The sequence below is a fragment of the Ovis aries genome, chromosome 25 (genome assembly GCF_016772045.2).
Source record: "Ovis aries strain OAR_USU_Benz2616 breed Rambouillet chromosome 25, ARS-UI_Ramb_v3.0, whole genome shotgun sequence".
In the NCBI taxonomy this organism is placed as follows: Eukaryota; Metazoa; Chordata; class Mammalia; order Artiodactyla; family Bovidae; genus Ovis; species Ovis aries.
Genome location: NC_056078.1, coordinates 14,722,688 through 14,739,096, shown reverse-complemented (window position 1 = coordinate 14,739,096; position 16,409 = coordinate 14,722,688). Strand labels below are relative to the sequence as shown.

The following is a 16,409-nucleotide window of genomic DNA, read 5'->3' as shown; positions in this document are numbered from 1 at the left end:
CATGTTGATGTGTGGCAAAACCAATACAATATTGTAAAGTTAAAAATAAATAAATAAATAAATAAAACAAATAAAAATAAATTAAAAATAAAATAAATAAAATTACCAAAAAAAAAAAAAAAAAGAAATACTATTTTCCTATCTGTAAGAACATTCACCAATGTGGCCAGGGTCCACAGGTTTTTTTGTTGGAACTTTCATCTCATGTAGACTCCTTGATACAGAAAAGATGAAACAGGGAGGCTAAGGAAGCTTATGCAGCTTCATTTGGACTTCAGAAACCAACCCTTGGCAAGGTGTAGAGTCTTTGTCTAGGTCAGAACTAGAGGAGGTTCAGTGTATAAAGGAAATTTGCATCTCAGTGGTGGATGGTCACAGCCCTCTTTGAGAAGCTAGTAGAATGTATGGTGTCTCTTCTCAGAAATACCCGTATATACAGGAACACAAAAGTTGCACATCGCTTTAGGAAGTTGCCATAGCTGGTAACCTACCTGTGGACTGGCCCCAGTGGAAATCTCAGCGCCATGACTGTTACCTTTAAACTAAAGACAGGAGTGTATCTTTAGGGCAGCGCACCTGCCTTGTAGACAGAACGTGCTCAGACGCAGCCTCTGCTCCAGCACACTTTGTGCACTGCAGGGGCGCCCCCCCTTTCCTTGGAACTGTCACAAAGGACAGCACTTGGCATCCTCACTCCGCACTGCCCAGGAGCACCGACTCCTCAAAGTTCTGGTGCCCGTTTCTCTGGGATCGCTGCCAGCTCCGGCTAGGAGGGCGCCCAGGCGCCTGGGAGACCCGGGGGGCACTCGCACTCATCTCCACAGTCGGGCTCGCTCCAAGGGCGCACGGTCCTGGACCGGCCGGCGCGAGCACGCGGTGGGCGGCGGGGGCGCAGCGGCGCCGGGGGACGCGCGAGTGTGCGCACCGAGAGGGCGCCTGGCCGGCGGTGCCCAGCTCTCCCGCGGCCTCCGTGGCTCCGGGCCGGGCCGGGGCCGCGGCCCCCACCGTGCCCTCCCTCCGCCCGGCCGCACTGGCCGGGCTGGGAGCCGCGAGAGCAAGAGCAGCGCCCCTATCGCCCGCTTTTCCACCTCCATCTCTTCTGCCTCCTCCTCCTTCCCCCAGCCACCCGCTCAGTCACAACCGGTTCAGACTGGCCAGGGTGCCCCGCAAAAGAGAGACCGGGGGGAAAAACACGGGAAATAACTTCCCAAGGAGAAGGAGGGCGAGAAGGTGGAGCCCACCGGAGGGGCCGGCTCCCTCCCTCCATGTGGCCGCCGCCGCCGCTGCCGCGGGGCTCGGCGGGGGCAGAGGGCGGCGGCTCCCGGGGCAGCCTGTAGCGGGACGAATTGCCCAACACTCCGGCAGGGGCCGGGGCCGGGGCCGAGCCCCCGGATAAATAGCCGCCCCGCAGGCCCGAAGCTGCCGGGGAGAGCGGCGGCCGCGGTTCTCCCCGCACCACGCGGCCGGGCAGTGCGCCCTGTGCTGCGCCCCGGAGACGCCGCTCACTGCGGCCGGTACCCAGGTAAAAAGCTGGAGCTCGCGGGGAGGGCCCGGGGGTCGGCGGTCCCCCGTCTGCCTCCCGGAGGCTAGGAGAAACTCCTCGGTCTCCGAGCGGCCGGAGGCGGCGGGGGCGGCGCTGTCATCTGCGGCCAAGCAGTTCGGAGCCGGTTTCTTGTTTGGAGTGTGCGGGGGAGCTGAGAGCGACTTCGGGGTGTTCGCGCCCACCGCGTGACAGCTCCCAACCCTTTGGTAGGGTGCTGCCCTGCAGCGGGCCAGTTTTCCCAGCGCTCTGAGGGCAGTATTGTGCACGGAGTTGGACGGGAGAGAGGGAGAAAGGAGGTCCTGGAGAGAGGTCTGTGCCCTCGGATTGAGCTCGGGTTAGAGATCTGCGCCGGGACTGCCGGTGGCAGAGCAGAGTGGGGGTTGGGGGGTAAGCGACTCAGGTTAGCCCCTGTTTCCCAGGAGGCACGAGGCCTCCAAGTGCCCCGGTTGGGAGCTGGTGCACGCAGGTGACCCGGGGAGGGTCGCACTGGGGCGCCCAAGGGTTCCAGGCGCGGCGCCAGCTTCAGCACCGCGGGGTCAGCTCGGGCGAGCGCAGGAGGCAGGGGCGCCTCGGCCGCCTGGACACAGAGCCGGAACTTGCGAGGACTTGGTCCCTCACGCTCCATCTGTGGCTCACTTTAGGTAACCACCTCTAGCTGCTCCTAGAGGGTTCGGAAAGAAAGAATAAACGCTTAAAAACTTGGTCATCAGAAGTAGATCAATGCTTCTTAGGTTGCCATGTCTAATCCAGCCCAAAGCAATAAATATATCCTGGAGGTTAGGTAGGATTTACACTGAACAGACATACTACTTACACAGTAAGTTATTTAATACCTTGTGTTTTTGGATCAGTGTCTTGGGTCACAGTTAGTTTGGGTGTATTTTTTAAATCTTGAATTACCTGGATAGTAGCTCAGGTTGCAGGTGAGTTCCTCCCCTTCCCCACCGAGTAGGATTTTCAGTCGTTCCAGCAAATCCTGTTAATTTGGTATGTCCTAACAGTTTCTCAGATTTGAGTTGGTTTCAGCTGTGAGAAATTGTTCTGGCTGGTTCAGGCAGAGGACTGAGGAAGCTAGACAAGATTCTGAAGTGAAAGCACCAATTATTCCTTTATAGGATTACACCTTCTTTTAAATACCTTGTGGATCATGACAGGGTTATCCATGTCATTGCTAGAAATAAATTTATTTCTTTTCAGGCTGGAGAAGTGGAAATTACATAATAAAATAGCTTAACCTGCAATTTTGCAATAACTCATACTTGTAGCAGCACTGATTGCCCAAGAACACACTTCTCTGTTTCTTCCCTTTTGTGTGTAGGCAAGAGAGGGTAACACGGACCCTTTTTCTCTGTGGGATGCCTATAGGAAAAAAGAAAAGATATGCAGAGGTGGATCAGGACACTGGGAAGTCTTCTCTAATTTCTGACTGACTCTGAAAAGGTGGTGGTGATATGTGCATTGATTGGTGTCTGAATCTGTATCAAGGCAGATCTGGGTGCTTTGGGTGTGGTTCTGGTCATAAAACTAGAGCAAGAAAATGACAATTAGATGTAGCTAGCTTTTCAAGCTTTCTCACCTGATCTTTTGAGCCTGCATTTTTTTAGTCTTTCTCTTGAGCGAGTCATTACTTGAACTTACTTCATACAATGCAGTTGAGTATAGAAAGCCCCTGGGTAGGTACAAAAGAAACAATGTCTTGCTTGTTTAATAATTGCTTTACAAGAAAGTATCACCTAATGACTTTAATTTTAATTAAAGTTGGCAAAAAAGCCTATATTTTGAGCTAGCTGGCCTTTTCTTTGAGAGGTTCTTTGTAGACCTCCGAGTATTCCCTGCAGATAATGAGATTGAAGTGTGACTTAAAACTGAGTTCAAGGAAAGAACACATGACCCCTGCCTTCAAAGCGTTTAGTCTGGTGGGAAAGATAGGCATGTTTATAAATATCTGTAATACAGGATAGTAAAAATGTAATCATACGGCAGTGACATCAATCGTGTACGACTGAATGGCAGAGAGGTTCATTCAAGGTTAAGAAATGAGAAAAGTTATGTGGTGGGTGTAGCATCTGAGCTAAGACTTGAAGAAGGAAGAGGATTTCCTTGATGCAAAGGAGGGCTGCTGGAACAAGCATGTTGCATGGAGGTGTGCAAGTCTGGTGTGTTCAAAGGTAGCAGAGCAGTTTGGAGTGGCTGGAGTCTGGAATTTAAGATAGAAAAGACCGGGAGGTGGGACGGGGCTAGATTACGGAGATGACAAGCCATGGTAAGAAATTAAAGTGTGATTAAACATTATTATTGTATTAATACCAACAGTGTTAACAGCCTTCACTGTAGTTTATTCCTTGAAGTTCAATTTTGTGAGCTTCCCCTAATAAGTAAATGAATAAGATCTTAATAGCATTTATTTTCTATAAATGTGAAAGAGTAATGTGTTTTCAAGTAGATTTCAATGCTTTATTCAAATCCAACAATTATTTCCCCTGAATTTGCAATCTTGTGATACAAACTTTTAGTTTGATTAAAACTTTGGATAGGAAAATATCCCCACTTTCCTGGGTCAATATGCAGAGTAAAGTCACTTTCTGTTCACTGTTTCAATTATTGGCAGTAATAATGATTATTATTAATCTTTATTAAACATGACATATTAAGTGAGCTACATATCTTCTTTGATCTAGGGAGGCATAATTTTAAACTTATTCTGAGAATTTCTTTTTGGCCTCATTGCACAGCGTGTGGGTTCTTAGTTCCCTGACCAGGGATCAGTCTGAAGCCCCTGGCATTGGAAGTGCAGAGACTTAACCACTGGACCACCAGAGAAGTCACCTTGATCTCTCGATCTTGAGAATTTTAATAGGATCACTCAACTAAGTAAATGATAGAACCAGGTATTGAACCCAGGAAGTTTGTCTTGATAGCCCATTCTTTGGGCAGGGGCATAATATATGATAACTGTTACTCACAGTAATTAGAAATTGGGCCTGCTACCTGTAGGAGAAGTTTTTCTCTGTTTTTCCTTTGCATCCTCATTTCTATCATTTTAATTTTTTTTAATTTATATAATTGCCATATAAAATATTACTTTTAGGTGTACAACATGATATTCTAAATATATATATATACTGCAAAATGGTGACACAGTAAATTTAATTAACATGCACCATTTTTCATGTGTCGATGAGAACTTTAGGATTTCCCTGTAGCTCAAATGGTAAAGAATCTGCCTGCGAAGCAGGAGACCACGGTTCAATCCCTGGGTCAGAAACATCCTCTGGAGAAGGGAACAGCAATCCACTCCAGTATTCTTGCCTGGAGAATCCCATGGACAGAGAAGCCTGGCAGTCTACAGCCCGTGGGGTTGCAAAGAGTCGGACATTAACACACACAACACAATGAGAACTTTTAAAATCTACTCTTTTGCGACTTTCAAATATATACCACAGTGTGTTACAGTCACTGTACTGTACATTATCTGATTATTTTTACACTATAGGTTCCATGATGACCCGTATTTCAGTGTTTTAACACATCTTCAAATTGTTTCTTAAATTAATCAGTATTTTTGGCTGTGCTGGGTCTTCATTGCTGAGTGGGCTTTCTCTAGTTGCAGCAAGCAGGGGCTACTCTCTCGTTGCAGTGTGCAGCCTTCTCATTGTCGTGGCTTTTTTTTTTTTTTTTCCTTATTGCAGAGAAATGGGCAACAGGGGCTTTAGCAGTTTCAGCTTCCCAGGCTCTAGGGTACAGGCTCAATAGTTGTGGCCCATGGGCTTAGTTGCTCCGAAGCATGTGAGATCTTCCAGCATCAGGGATCAAACTTGTGTCTCCTGCATTGGCAGGCAGATTCTTTACCTCTGAGCCACCAAGGAAGCCTCATCTTCAAACTATTATACGATCTTGTGCTTTTATGACCCACTCAAAAGAAACTCTTAATCTCTTTGAGAAGAGATGGGATATGAGATGAGAAAAACTTTAGTGAATCTCACAGCCTTAAATACAAAGACTAGACCTCCCAGATTCCATGGAAGAGCATCAATTTCATGTATTCTTTTCACTCTTCCCAGCAAATCCCCCACATGCACCAGATATTTTGGTATTTCAGCATCCCGTATATATTACCATGTGTCTTCAGAGTTTTTACTCTGAAAACTGTATAGGAAATCTACTGGTTTGTAGATGACATGCTGAAGTAGGTATCCAGGCAAAAGACTGGATTCTACATAACCGTGTACAAGTTATACAAAGCACATACTGAGCAAAATGACACACCATTGGAGACAGCGTCATCAGAGATCTCTTCACCAGAACTTCACTGCTGCTGTTAACACTTGGACCCAGTTTTATGGGATATGGGTTGTATGGAATCAAGATCAGCTGAAACAGAAGCCTGGCAGCACAGGGAGCATGATAAATGCCTGTGATAAATGAAATGATGGCACCAGCTCACTCTGCCTATACTGACTCTGTTAAATCTCTGGATCTATCTTTTTGTTTCTTCTCAGACTCTGAATGATTTATGAACTCTGCTGTTTCCCCTTCTGTTTCTGAGAGTAGGACTGGAAACAGGTGGCTTTTCGATGGATGACGGGTCAGTAAGGGGTCTTGAGATGCGTCTCTCCTGTAACAAAATATCTGTAAACCTCAGTTTCCTCGTCCTGTGCTGTGCTTAGTCGCTCAGTCGTGTCCAGCTCTTTGCGACTCCATGGACAGAGGAGCCTGGCTCCTGGATGCTCCAGGCAAGAATACTGGAGTGGGTTGCCATGCCGTCCTCCAGAGGATCTCCCCAACCCAGGGGTCAGACCCAGGTCTTTTGCATTGCAGACGGATTCTTTACTTGCTGAGCTATCAGAGAAGCCCCAGTTTCCTCATACAGAGGAGGAAATTGAGGAATTGTTAAGATTGGGGGCAGTAAGTTCTCTAGGTTCACCCAGGGGTGACTGGCCTCGTAGAGCAACAGACCGGGGTGGGAAGTGGGGAGAGCACAGGTGAAACTCCAAGGCAAGTCAGCCTTGGTCCTACGAAAGGGAGAGAAGGGAGTGGAAGGAGCTGGGAAGAACATGCCCATTCCCGAGGGCCAGAGCTACTCAGTTCCAGCCAATTATTACATAAGAATAAGAGCCCAGTGTTGCCAGATCTTCAAGAGAATCTGGAAATTCAGATTTTGATGGGAAAGCATTGGCAGTTCATTCAACATGGCTAAAAATAAAAGAGAATAAGAATTGGGCAGGCCAAACAAAACACCTCTAGAGATCAGATTTGGCTTTTTTGCCACTAATTTGCTAGATGACTTCCAAGCTTTCTTCTGGCTTCAGACTTCCATGATCCTGTACTCAGTCCATCTGATCTCTAACCCACTTCTTCTTTACTGACACATATTCCAGTACTCACTGGATCTAAAGCATGATAGCTTTAGAAGATCTCTTTGGTGAGTGCTGGACCATGATAGATTTATAAGGCCTGTAAGATCAAAGAATGCCCTTTTTCGATGGCCATGCTGTTGACATAATTCAGAGGCCCCGGCAGTTAATTGCTTGTGTTAATTATCCCTTTCAGGGACAGTTAGTTCGGTTTAATTCCAGGACCCAGAGCGGTTTCTCTAAATATTTTCCTTCCTGTTCTTTCTTCTCACTTAAACGTAAGAAGATAATGACAGCTGGAAAATAGATCCTGGTTGTCGCTTGGACAAGGTGTATTTATGAGCTTAGTTTTTTCTTTGCTTTATTTATTTTTTGCCATGCTACTCACCTTGCAGAATCTTAATTCCCTGATTAGGGATGGAACCCAGACCCCTGGCCTTGGAAGCTTGAAGTCCAAACCACTAGATCTCCAGGGAATTCCCAATAGGCTTTTCTTACAGTGCTTAGACAAATCTTCATCATCTTTACCTGAGCAAGATTTTGCCCTGTAGTCTGTCTCTCTTCTTAATCTGGGGATTTCTTCAATTGCAACAAGGTGAATAAGTTAAGAGTTTGGCTCTTATGTGTTAATATGGAAGTTTAGTTTTTTTTTTAAAGCATATTTATATGGATCCCCCCCAAAAAAAACTGAGAACAAAAGTAGTGGACTTGCACGTGACTCCAATCTCCAGTTCTTTTGAATAACTCGTTCCTGGGGGAACAGTACAGTTAAATTCTGTAATATAGTATTTTTAAAGCAGAGTTTCATGAATGTGATGAGCTAAGATGTGTTCTTTGCTTTATGCTAATAAGCTATTTTACAAACAAGTGGGCCTGCCTCTACCCGAAAAGCTCAGGACAGACGTTGACAACAGGAAGGAAGCATCTGAATAAATGAAAGAAGCATGGCGTTTTCAGAGAAATCGCAGACCTTACTGTGGCTGAGCTGACAGAGAGGACCAGTGGAAGGCTGTCAGTGACAGTTGTGAGCCACACTTTGTCCTTGTCCCTGCTCCAGTGGTGAGTTGACCCTCCCTTGCACTTACCGGAGTTTGTCAGCCAACCCTGGATGTTTATCATTTAAAACAAACCTGAAAGAATCAGGTAATTGTGTGATCATTAAAGACACACTGTCTGATCTTATACTGGTAACAACTTTGAATTTAAAAAGTCAACTCTATGTTTACCCATGTATTTGGCTAGCCTTTCAGGTTTAATGATGGAGGCAGGCTCTAAGCCCTTTGGAGGAAGGAACCACATCCACCTTTGGTCCACAGCACCTTCCATATACATTCATTTTCTTCCAAATACATTCATTTTCTTCCAGATACACAAATACCTCCCAAATGTACTCAATTCTTTCTGTTGATGAAAGCTGTATGGTTAATCATTTTTATATACAGGAGATTTAGGTCAGTAGGCTTTCTATGCATTCATTTATTCACTCATTTCATAAAGACCTGTTGAGCCTTTACTATGTGCCAAGCACAATTCTTAGTGCTAGGGATGCAGGATAATCTTGTTGGTTACATACCTTAATGAGTAATAACATATTGTGATAAATGTTGTAAGAACAAGATTGCCCAAATTATTGTGAGAACTTCGAGAAGGAATGACTAACTGTTGAAGGGTTTGGATGGCATCAAATGAGAGGAGACATTTAGGCTAAGTCAAGAATTGATGCTTTCGAACCATAGTATTGGAGAAGACTCTTGAGAGTCCCTTGGACTGCAAGGAGATCCAACCAGTCAATAAAGGAAATCAGTCCTGAATATTCATTGGAAGGACTGATGCTGAAACTGAAGCTCCAATACTTTGGCCACCTGATGTGAAGAGCTGACTCATTGGAAAAGACCCTGATGCTGGGAAAGATTAAAGGCAGGAGGAGAAGGGGACGACAGAGGACTAGATGGTTGGATGGCATCACTGACTCAATGGACATGAGTTTGAGCAAACTCTGGGAGGTGGTGAAGGGCAGGGAAGCCTGATGTGGTGCAGTCCATGGGGTCACAAAGAGTTGGACACGCCTGAGCAACTGAACAACAACTTGAAGCAGGAGTTTCAGAAAGGATTACAGCCTCTCCAGCAGCTGGTGGGGAGTGAAGAGTCTAAGGTGTGCAGGAGGAGAGGAGCATGGCTTAAGGGATGAATTGTGGCAGTGGTCTGGAGAGCCCAGGTTTTGGTAATCCTACAGAGGTAGTTGGAGCTGAATTGTTGCAAATCTTTAGAGAAAATAGAAAGAATCAGGTAGCTAGCTGGGTATTGAAAGATCTGAATACCAAATGTCATATGAACAAAATACAGATTTGTAAAACCAGTTTTTATTTTTTATTCATAATTTTTATAATTAAAAAATTTATTTATATATTTTTGGTTGTGCTGAGTCTTTGTTGCTGCACGGGCTTTTCTCTGCAACTGTGCATTGAGCAGGGGCTACTTTCTAGTGGAGATGTTTGGGCTTCTCGTTGTGGTGGCTTCTCTCGTTGCAGAGCGCAAGCTATAGGGCCCGTGGGCTTCAGTAGCTCCGGCTCCCAGGCTCTAGAGCACAGGCTCAGTAGTTACGGCACGCAGGATTAGTTGCTCCACGGCATCTGAGATCTTCCCAGATCAGGAATTGAACCTGTGTCTCCTGCATTGGCAGGTGGCTTCTTTACCACTGAGCCACCCGGGAAACCCTATTTATAACTTTTGGGTCATACTGTTCATTGATGCCTAGCTTGAATCTCCATGAGGGCAGGAATAATCATCTTTGATTTTCTTTTGTACTTAAAAGTTAAACAAAAATCACAGTAAGGACATTTTTCTTGTCTGGATGCATAGAAGCCAGAAGACTTTGAGTTGAGGAATGATTAGGAAATGAGAAAGTGGAGGGGAGGGAGGTACTCATTCAAGTTTTTCTAGGAAAACCTTTAGAACATGCCACAACAATAACAGTATTGGTAAACATTTGCTCTGTGCCAGGTATCAACACCTAGTACTTCATAGAGATTATTTCGTATGTTCCTCATGAAATTCTATGACGAAGGAGTTCTTCCTATCCTATTTTCATTTTATAGATGAAGAAACTGAGGTTTTTTAACTTGCTTAAATTCACGTGGCTAATGCTCTGCTATTAATTGTGGTCTAACCTCAACTAGGTACCCAGGTTGAACATGGACCCTTCTGGACTAGGGGCTTTCAGTGTTTTTGACTGTGACCCATAGTGAGATTTATTTTTCAGCCTGACCCTGCCAGCAAACACAAGCGCACATGTCAACACTGAAGCCAAGTCTCTCAAAGTAGTGCTCAACCCTTAGCAGTGTGCAGGAGGGCTTATATTTGCTACTTTAATCGATTTTATTCTAGTCTAAATTTCAGTTTTTTAAACATCGCTGCTCACAATGTGTGATTGATTTGAAGACTGACGATGTACTACACAGTTTGGACCACACCCCTCTAGCCTGCTAGCAATTTTACCTTGCTCCCTGAACTACAGCTTAATATCTTTTTCTATTAACGTCAGCAAACATTTATTCAGTGCCTACTATATGCAGAGATGTGGAAGGAACATAACATATCATATGCCTTGACCCCAAGGAATTTTCAGTATAGTGAAGGGTAAGACAAGCTAATTATAATGCAGACCAGCAAAAAAAAAAAAAAAAGAAGAAGAAGAAGAGAGGCACAAGCCACATAGAATGGCTTGTGAAACATAGGAACATAGGAATGGAACATGGGAACAGTGATGGATACTGGTGGTGTTTAGTAGTTGTGTGTGTGTTGCAAGAATGTTAAAAGACTTTTATGAAATAAATAGAAATGTCTTTGGTAAAGACTATTAGGACTTAGGGCCAATGGAGATCTGAAGACCGCAGTATTCTGTGTATTATTCTCAAAGGTCCTTGAAATGGTCAAGCTGTCATTACGTAGACATTAGTTTGTCCACTATAAGCCCTTAGAAGGATGCTAGCATGTCCAGTTATGTTAAAGAGTATCCATTAAAAAAAAGTTTAAGATAACTTCCCAAAGTAAAAGAATGCAAACTTACGAACCACTTATGAACCTCCATTAGGTCATCAATCCTAGGGTTAAATGGAGAGAGAGAGCCTTAAGTAGAATCTAGCAAAAATTCTGTAGACATTGGAGGTAGAAGGAAGGTTATTAATACTTTCCTAATTTATCTTACGTAGATTAAAAAGATAACATCTGAAAATCCTGGCACTGTGTCTGATATAGTTCAGTTCAGTTCAGTTCAGTCACTCAGTCATGTCCGACTCTTTGCGACCCCATGAATCGCAGCACGCCAGGCCTCCCTATCCATCACCAACTCCCAGAGTTCACTCAGACTCACGTCCATCGAGTCAGTGATGCCATCCAGCCATCTCATCCTCTGTTGTCCCCTTCTCCTCCTGCCCCAATCCCTCAGCATCAGGGTCTTTTCCAATGAGTCAACTCTTCGCATGAGGTGGCCAAAGTACTGGAGTTTCAGCTTTAGCATCATTCCTTCCAGTGAACACCCAGGACCGGTCTCCTTTAGGATGGACTGGTTGGACCTCCTTGCAGTCCAAGGGACTCTCAAGAGTCTTCTCCAACAGCACAGTTCAAAAGCATCAATTCTTCGGCACTCAGCTTTCTTCACAGTCCAACTGTCACACCTGTACATGACCACTGGAAAACCATAGCCTTGACTAGACGGACCTTTGTTGGCAAAGTAATGTCTCAGCTTTTTAATATGCTCTCTGCTGCTGCTGCTGCTGCTGCTGCTGCTGGTAAGTCGCTTCAGTTGTGTCCAACTCTGTGCGACCCCATAGATGGCAGCCCACCAGGCTCCCCTGTCCCTGGGATTCTCCAGGCAAGAACACTGAAGTGGGTTGCCATTTCCTTCTCCAATGCATGAAAATGAAAAGTGAAAGTGAAGTCGCTCAGTCGTGTCTGACTCATAGCAACCCCATGGACTGCAGCCTACCAGGCTCCTCTGTCCATGGGATTTGCCAGGCAAGAGTACTGGAGTGGGGTGCCATTGCCTTCTCATAACTTTCCTTCCAAGGAGTAAGTGTCTTTTAATTTCATGGCTGCAATCACTATCTGCAGTGATTTTGGAGCCCCCAAAATAAAGTCTGACATTGTTTCCACTGTTTCCCCATCTATTTCCCATGAAGTGATGGGACCAGATGCCATGATCTTCGTTTTCTGAATGTTGAGCTTTAAGCCAACTTTCAACTCTCCTCTTTCACTTTCATCAAGAGGTTCTTGAGTTCCTCTTCACTTTCTGCCATAAGGGTGGTGTCATCTGCATATCTGAGGTTATTGATGTTTCTCCCGGCAATCTTGATTCCAGCTTGTGCTTCTTCCAGTCCAGCATTTCTCATGATGTACTCTGCATCGAAGTTAAATAAGCAGGGTGACAATATACAGCCTTGACATACTCCTTTTCCTATTTGGAACCAGTCTGTTGTTTCATGTCCAGTTCTAACTGTTGCTTCCTGACCTGTATATTGGTTTCTCAAGAGGCAGGTCAGGTGGTCTGTATTCCCATCTGTTTCAGAATTTTCCACAGTTTATTGTGATCCACACAGTCAAAGGCTTTGGCATAGTCAATAAAGTGGAAATAGATGTTAGATTGGTTTAAATAACTAAAATCAGTCAAGTCTTTCAATTTAGCCTTGTCCGGCAAGAGGAGCAATTATGTAAGCTAGTGCAGTGGTCCACTCCTTTCTGTTAGAAGCTTCGCACTGAGATCACCTGGAGCCCTTTAGCAATCTGGCCTCAAGCCCAGAGATCCTGTTTCCACGTGTCTAGAGAAGTCTCAGACATTGGTCATTTTTAAGCCCCTAAGGTACAGCCAGGTTTGAAATGAAAAGTGTTAGTTGCTCAGTTGTGTCCGACTCTTTGCGACTCCACGGACTGTAGCCCACCAGGCTTCTCTGTTCTTGAGATTTTCCAGGCAAGAATACTGGAGTGGGTAGCAATTCCCTTCTCCAGGGGATCCTCCCAACCCAGGAATCAAACCCTGGTCTTCTGCATTGCAAGCAGATTCTTTACTGTCTGAGCCACAGCCAGGTTTGAAATCCCCTGAAAAGTATATGCTTTAATGATTAGAAACATGCTTCTGTGGAGGTACAACCTTCACATTGGGTCCTTTGTTTGCTATTTTAATGCCCACAGAGTCATCACCTTTTCTTAAGAACTAGTTTTAGAAAACAAGATCTTAGGTATCTTTATGGTCACACCTCATGGCTTTCGGGATGTTAGTTCCCTGACTAGGAACTGAACCCTCACCCTTGCAGTGAAAGTATGGAATCCTCAGCACTGAACAACCAGGGTACCCTCAAGATCTTTGGTATATTTGAAGTCAGGAAGGGGTATTTTTGAACTGGGGAAGAGTAGAAAATGGGTAAGAAGACTGTCAAGGGGAACTTGACTTCCTGCGGTGCTCAGGAGACAAAGGAATTGATTTTGCCCTGTTATCTTTGAGGATTCATCTTCACCTCCATTCTACCAACAAGCACCCTGGTAACTGGAATATCATGTGGCAAAGAGGTGTGCATAAGTTACATAGCTCCCTGAGTTGAGAGGTAAAGGAAGGAAGGAAATGAAAGTAAGCCTCTCTTGGGCTTCAGCGCCTCTTTGTTTTGTCTTCTTTGGGCTGTGGGTGATCTGATGGCTCTTTGGGACCTAAGAGCAGACCGTCATTGTCACTGGGGTCTTTCCTCACTGAGACTTCTCTCTTCCCTTTTTTTAAAAAAGTTTACTTTATTGAAGTATTGGTGATATAGAGTGTTCTGTTCCTTTCTGTTGTACAGCAGAGTGATTCGATTATACATACGTATCTATTTTAATTTTTATTTTTGTATTGGTCCATGGGGTCACAAAGAGTTGTACATGACTGAGCATGCGCGCGTGCACACACACACACACACACACACACACACACACACTTATTTTTGGCCGCACTGGATCTTTGTTGCGGTGCTCGAGCTTCTCACTGTCCTGGCTTCTCTTGTTGCAGAGCGTGGGCTCTAGGAACATGGGCGTCAACGGCTGGGGCACAGAGGCTCAGTAGTTACAGCTCCCAGGCTCTAGAGCACAGGCTCAATAGTTGCGATGCATGGGCTTAGTTGCTGCTTGGGACATGGGAGCTTCCCGGATCAGGGATTGAAGCCGTGTCTCCTGCATTGGCAGGTGGATTCTTTACCACTGAGCCACCAGGGAAGCCCCTGCCTGGAGATTCTTGAAGCTGCTCCTCCCAGGTCTTCACCTGCACTGCTCTGCAGCAGCAGGATGGCATTACAGGTGGTGAAGTGATGCTCCAGAGGCGGTGCACCCAGACTTGGCCATCTGGGACAGTGGGAGAGAAGGGAAAAGATTCTTCCCTCTTCCATCTGGCAGTGTGTGTGTTTGCCCTCTCTGGAGCCATCAGGGTGAAATTGCTCCTTCTCTGGCCAAAAACCAGCCAACAGATTTTGGGCACTTGCCACATCAAAGGGTGGGGTTAATAGCGATGCCACCACCAGTGGGGACAGTGCCAGATGTCACAAGTGAAGATGGAGCAGGCAACCATCCATTCCTTTTTTTTCCTTCTTCTGTACTCCAGGAGGCTTTAGAAAAATGAAAGTCATGCTGTCCTAAGATGGTCCAATTATTCTGCTCTCTTGTTTGGTAAACTTTTGATTCTTTGGAGAGAGATGCTGACTTTTCTATAACCTTCAAGTCACTTAGCTGCATTAGCATGGTAGAGGTGTTTATTTATTTTTTGCATTGTTTGATACACTTTCTTATACCACTTTCTCCTCTTTTCGTTAAAAAAGCAGATAAATGGATGTAATCATCTTTTAAATTTTGTATTATAGACTGATCCTCTTCTGCATCTTTTCTGCAGGCATTTATAGAAAATCAAGAAACTAGCTTTTGCCATGGTTATCACTGCTGTAAGAATTTTTGCTTTTGTTTCTATTTGAAACCAACGATGACGTGATGATCAGTAGAGATTTAGGTGTGGGGCTGAGTAAGCTTTGTCTTTGACAGGGTAAATGACAGGGTAGAGTCAAAGGACAGCCAAGTGCTGGCTGCTGCACTGGGGTGGTGGGCTCCAGGCATAAGTTTGCACTTGCTCAGTTCACTGTCGCCAACTGCTTATTTTCTTCTCTGTCTTCCTCACCTGTGTCCTTCCTCCACTGGGGTGGAAGATGGGTTGGTTGGTCAGAAGGTGCTGTATCCTCTAGGGCAGTGATGCTCAGCCTAGCTACACATTAGAATGGCTGGACGTGTTAGGCTCTACCCCAGAGCAGGCTGGTGGTGGGACCTGGCATCGGGGATATTTAAAAGCTTCCCAGATGATCTTAGTGCAGTCATGGTCCAGAATCACTGTGGTTGGGCAGCAGTTTTCAGAGTGTATCTGTGGATGACCTGTATCAGAATCATTGGGTGATTTTTTTTTTTTTTCGGCTGTGCTGTGAGACTTACCGGATCTTGGTTCCCTGTCCAGGAATTGAATCTGGGGCCATGGCATTGAAAGCTCTGAGTCCTAACCACTGGACTGCCTGGGAGTTCCCCATAGGGTGACTTTTTAAAAATGCAAATTCTGGAATTCCTAAATTTGAAACCAAATCAAGTTTTAACAGTAGTAAACACGGTTTTGAATCATTCCAAGTGCAACCTGCCAGTATCCAGATCTTGATTTAAATGTCCTTAGTATTAAGAAATAACTAAAGAACAAAAAGTCTTAGAAGCCCTAGAGTGAGAAATGATTCAGTAACTAGTTGATCTTGAATTCTGGTGTGAGTAACTAGGAACTACTTCTGAGAAAGTGGCGATCAAGTCCCCAGAAATCCTTTATAGGTATAAAGTCATAGCTAATGTTTAGTAAAATGTTTTATTGTGTGCCAGGCACTGAGATTTGAACTGAACATTTTTTTTATTGGAGTATAGTTGATTTTCAATGTTGTGTTAGTTTCAGGTGTTCAGCAAGGTGAATCGGTTTTACATACAGCTACTCTGTTTTTAGATTCTGTTCCCATATCGGCTATTACAGAGTATTGAGTGGAGTTCCCTGTGCTATATAATAGGTCCTCATTTTTTATCTATTTTATATATAATATTGTCTATATGTCAATCCCAGTTGCCTAATTCATCCCTTCCCGTCTTCTCCCCGGTAACCTTAAGTTTATTTTCTACATCTGTAGCTCTATTTCTGTTTTGTGGATAAGTTCATTTGTACTCTTTTTTGACATTCCGCATATAAATGAACTTTGTACTTTAAACTCATTATTTACCATTTTCCGTTCAGTCACTCAGTCGTGTCTGACTCTTTGCGATCCCATGGACTGCAGCACGCCAGGCCTCCCTGTCCATCACCAACTCCCGGAGTTTACCCAAACTCATGTCCATTGAGTCAATGATGCCATCCAACCATCCCATCCTCTGTCATCCCCTTTTCCTCCCGCCTTCAGTTTTTCCCATCATCAGGGTCTTTAAAAATGAGTCAGTTCTTCGCA

At 44.8% G+C, this 16,409-nt stretch overlaps 1 protein-coding gene across 4 annotated transcripts in view; it reads left to right on the top strand.

Moving 5' to 3' along the window:
* The first annotated feature begins 1,136 nt into the window (after nucleotides 1–1,136).
* The window catches only part of SLC16A9 (solute carrier family 16 member 9), an 80,367-nt gene continuing 65,094 nt past the window's right edge, over nucleotides 1,137–16,409 (top strand). For 2 of the 4 annotated variants that reach the window (XM_042240812.1, XM_027962235.2), the window contains exon 1: nucleotides 1,137–1,522. The gene's annotated coding sequence lies outside the window, so the exon portion shown is untranslated. Of the gene's footprint in view, nucleotides 1,523–1,652; nucleotides 1,853–16,409 lie in introns of those variants that run through there. The other 2 variants (XM_060406449.1, XM_060406448.1) reach the window with 2 other exon arrangements.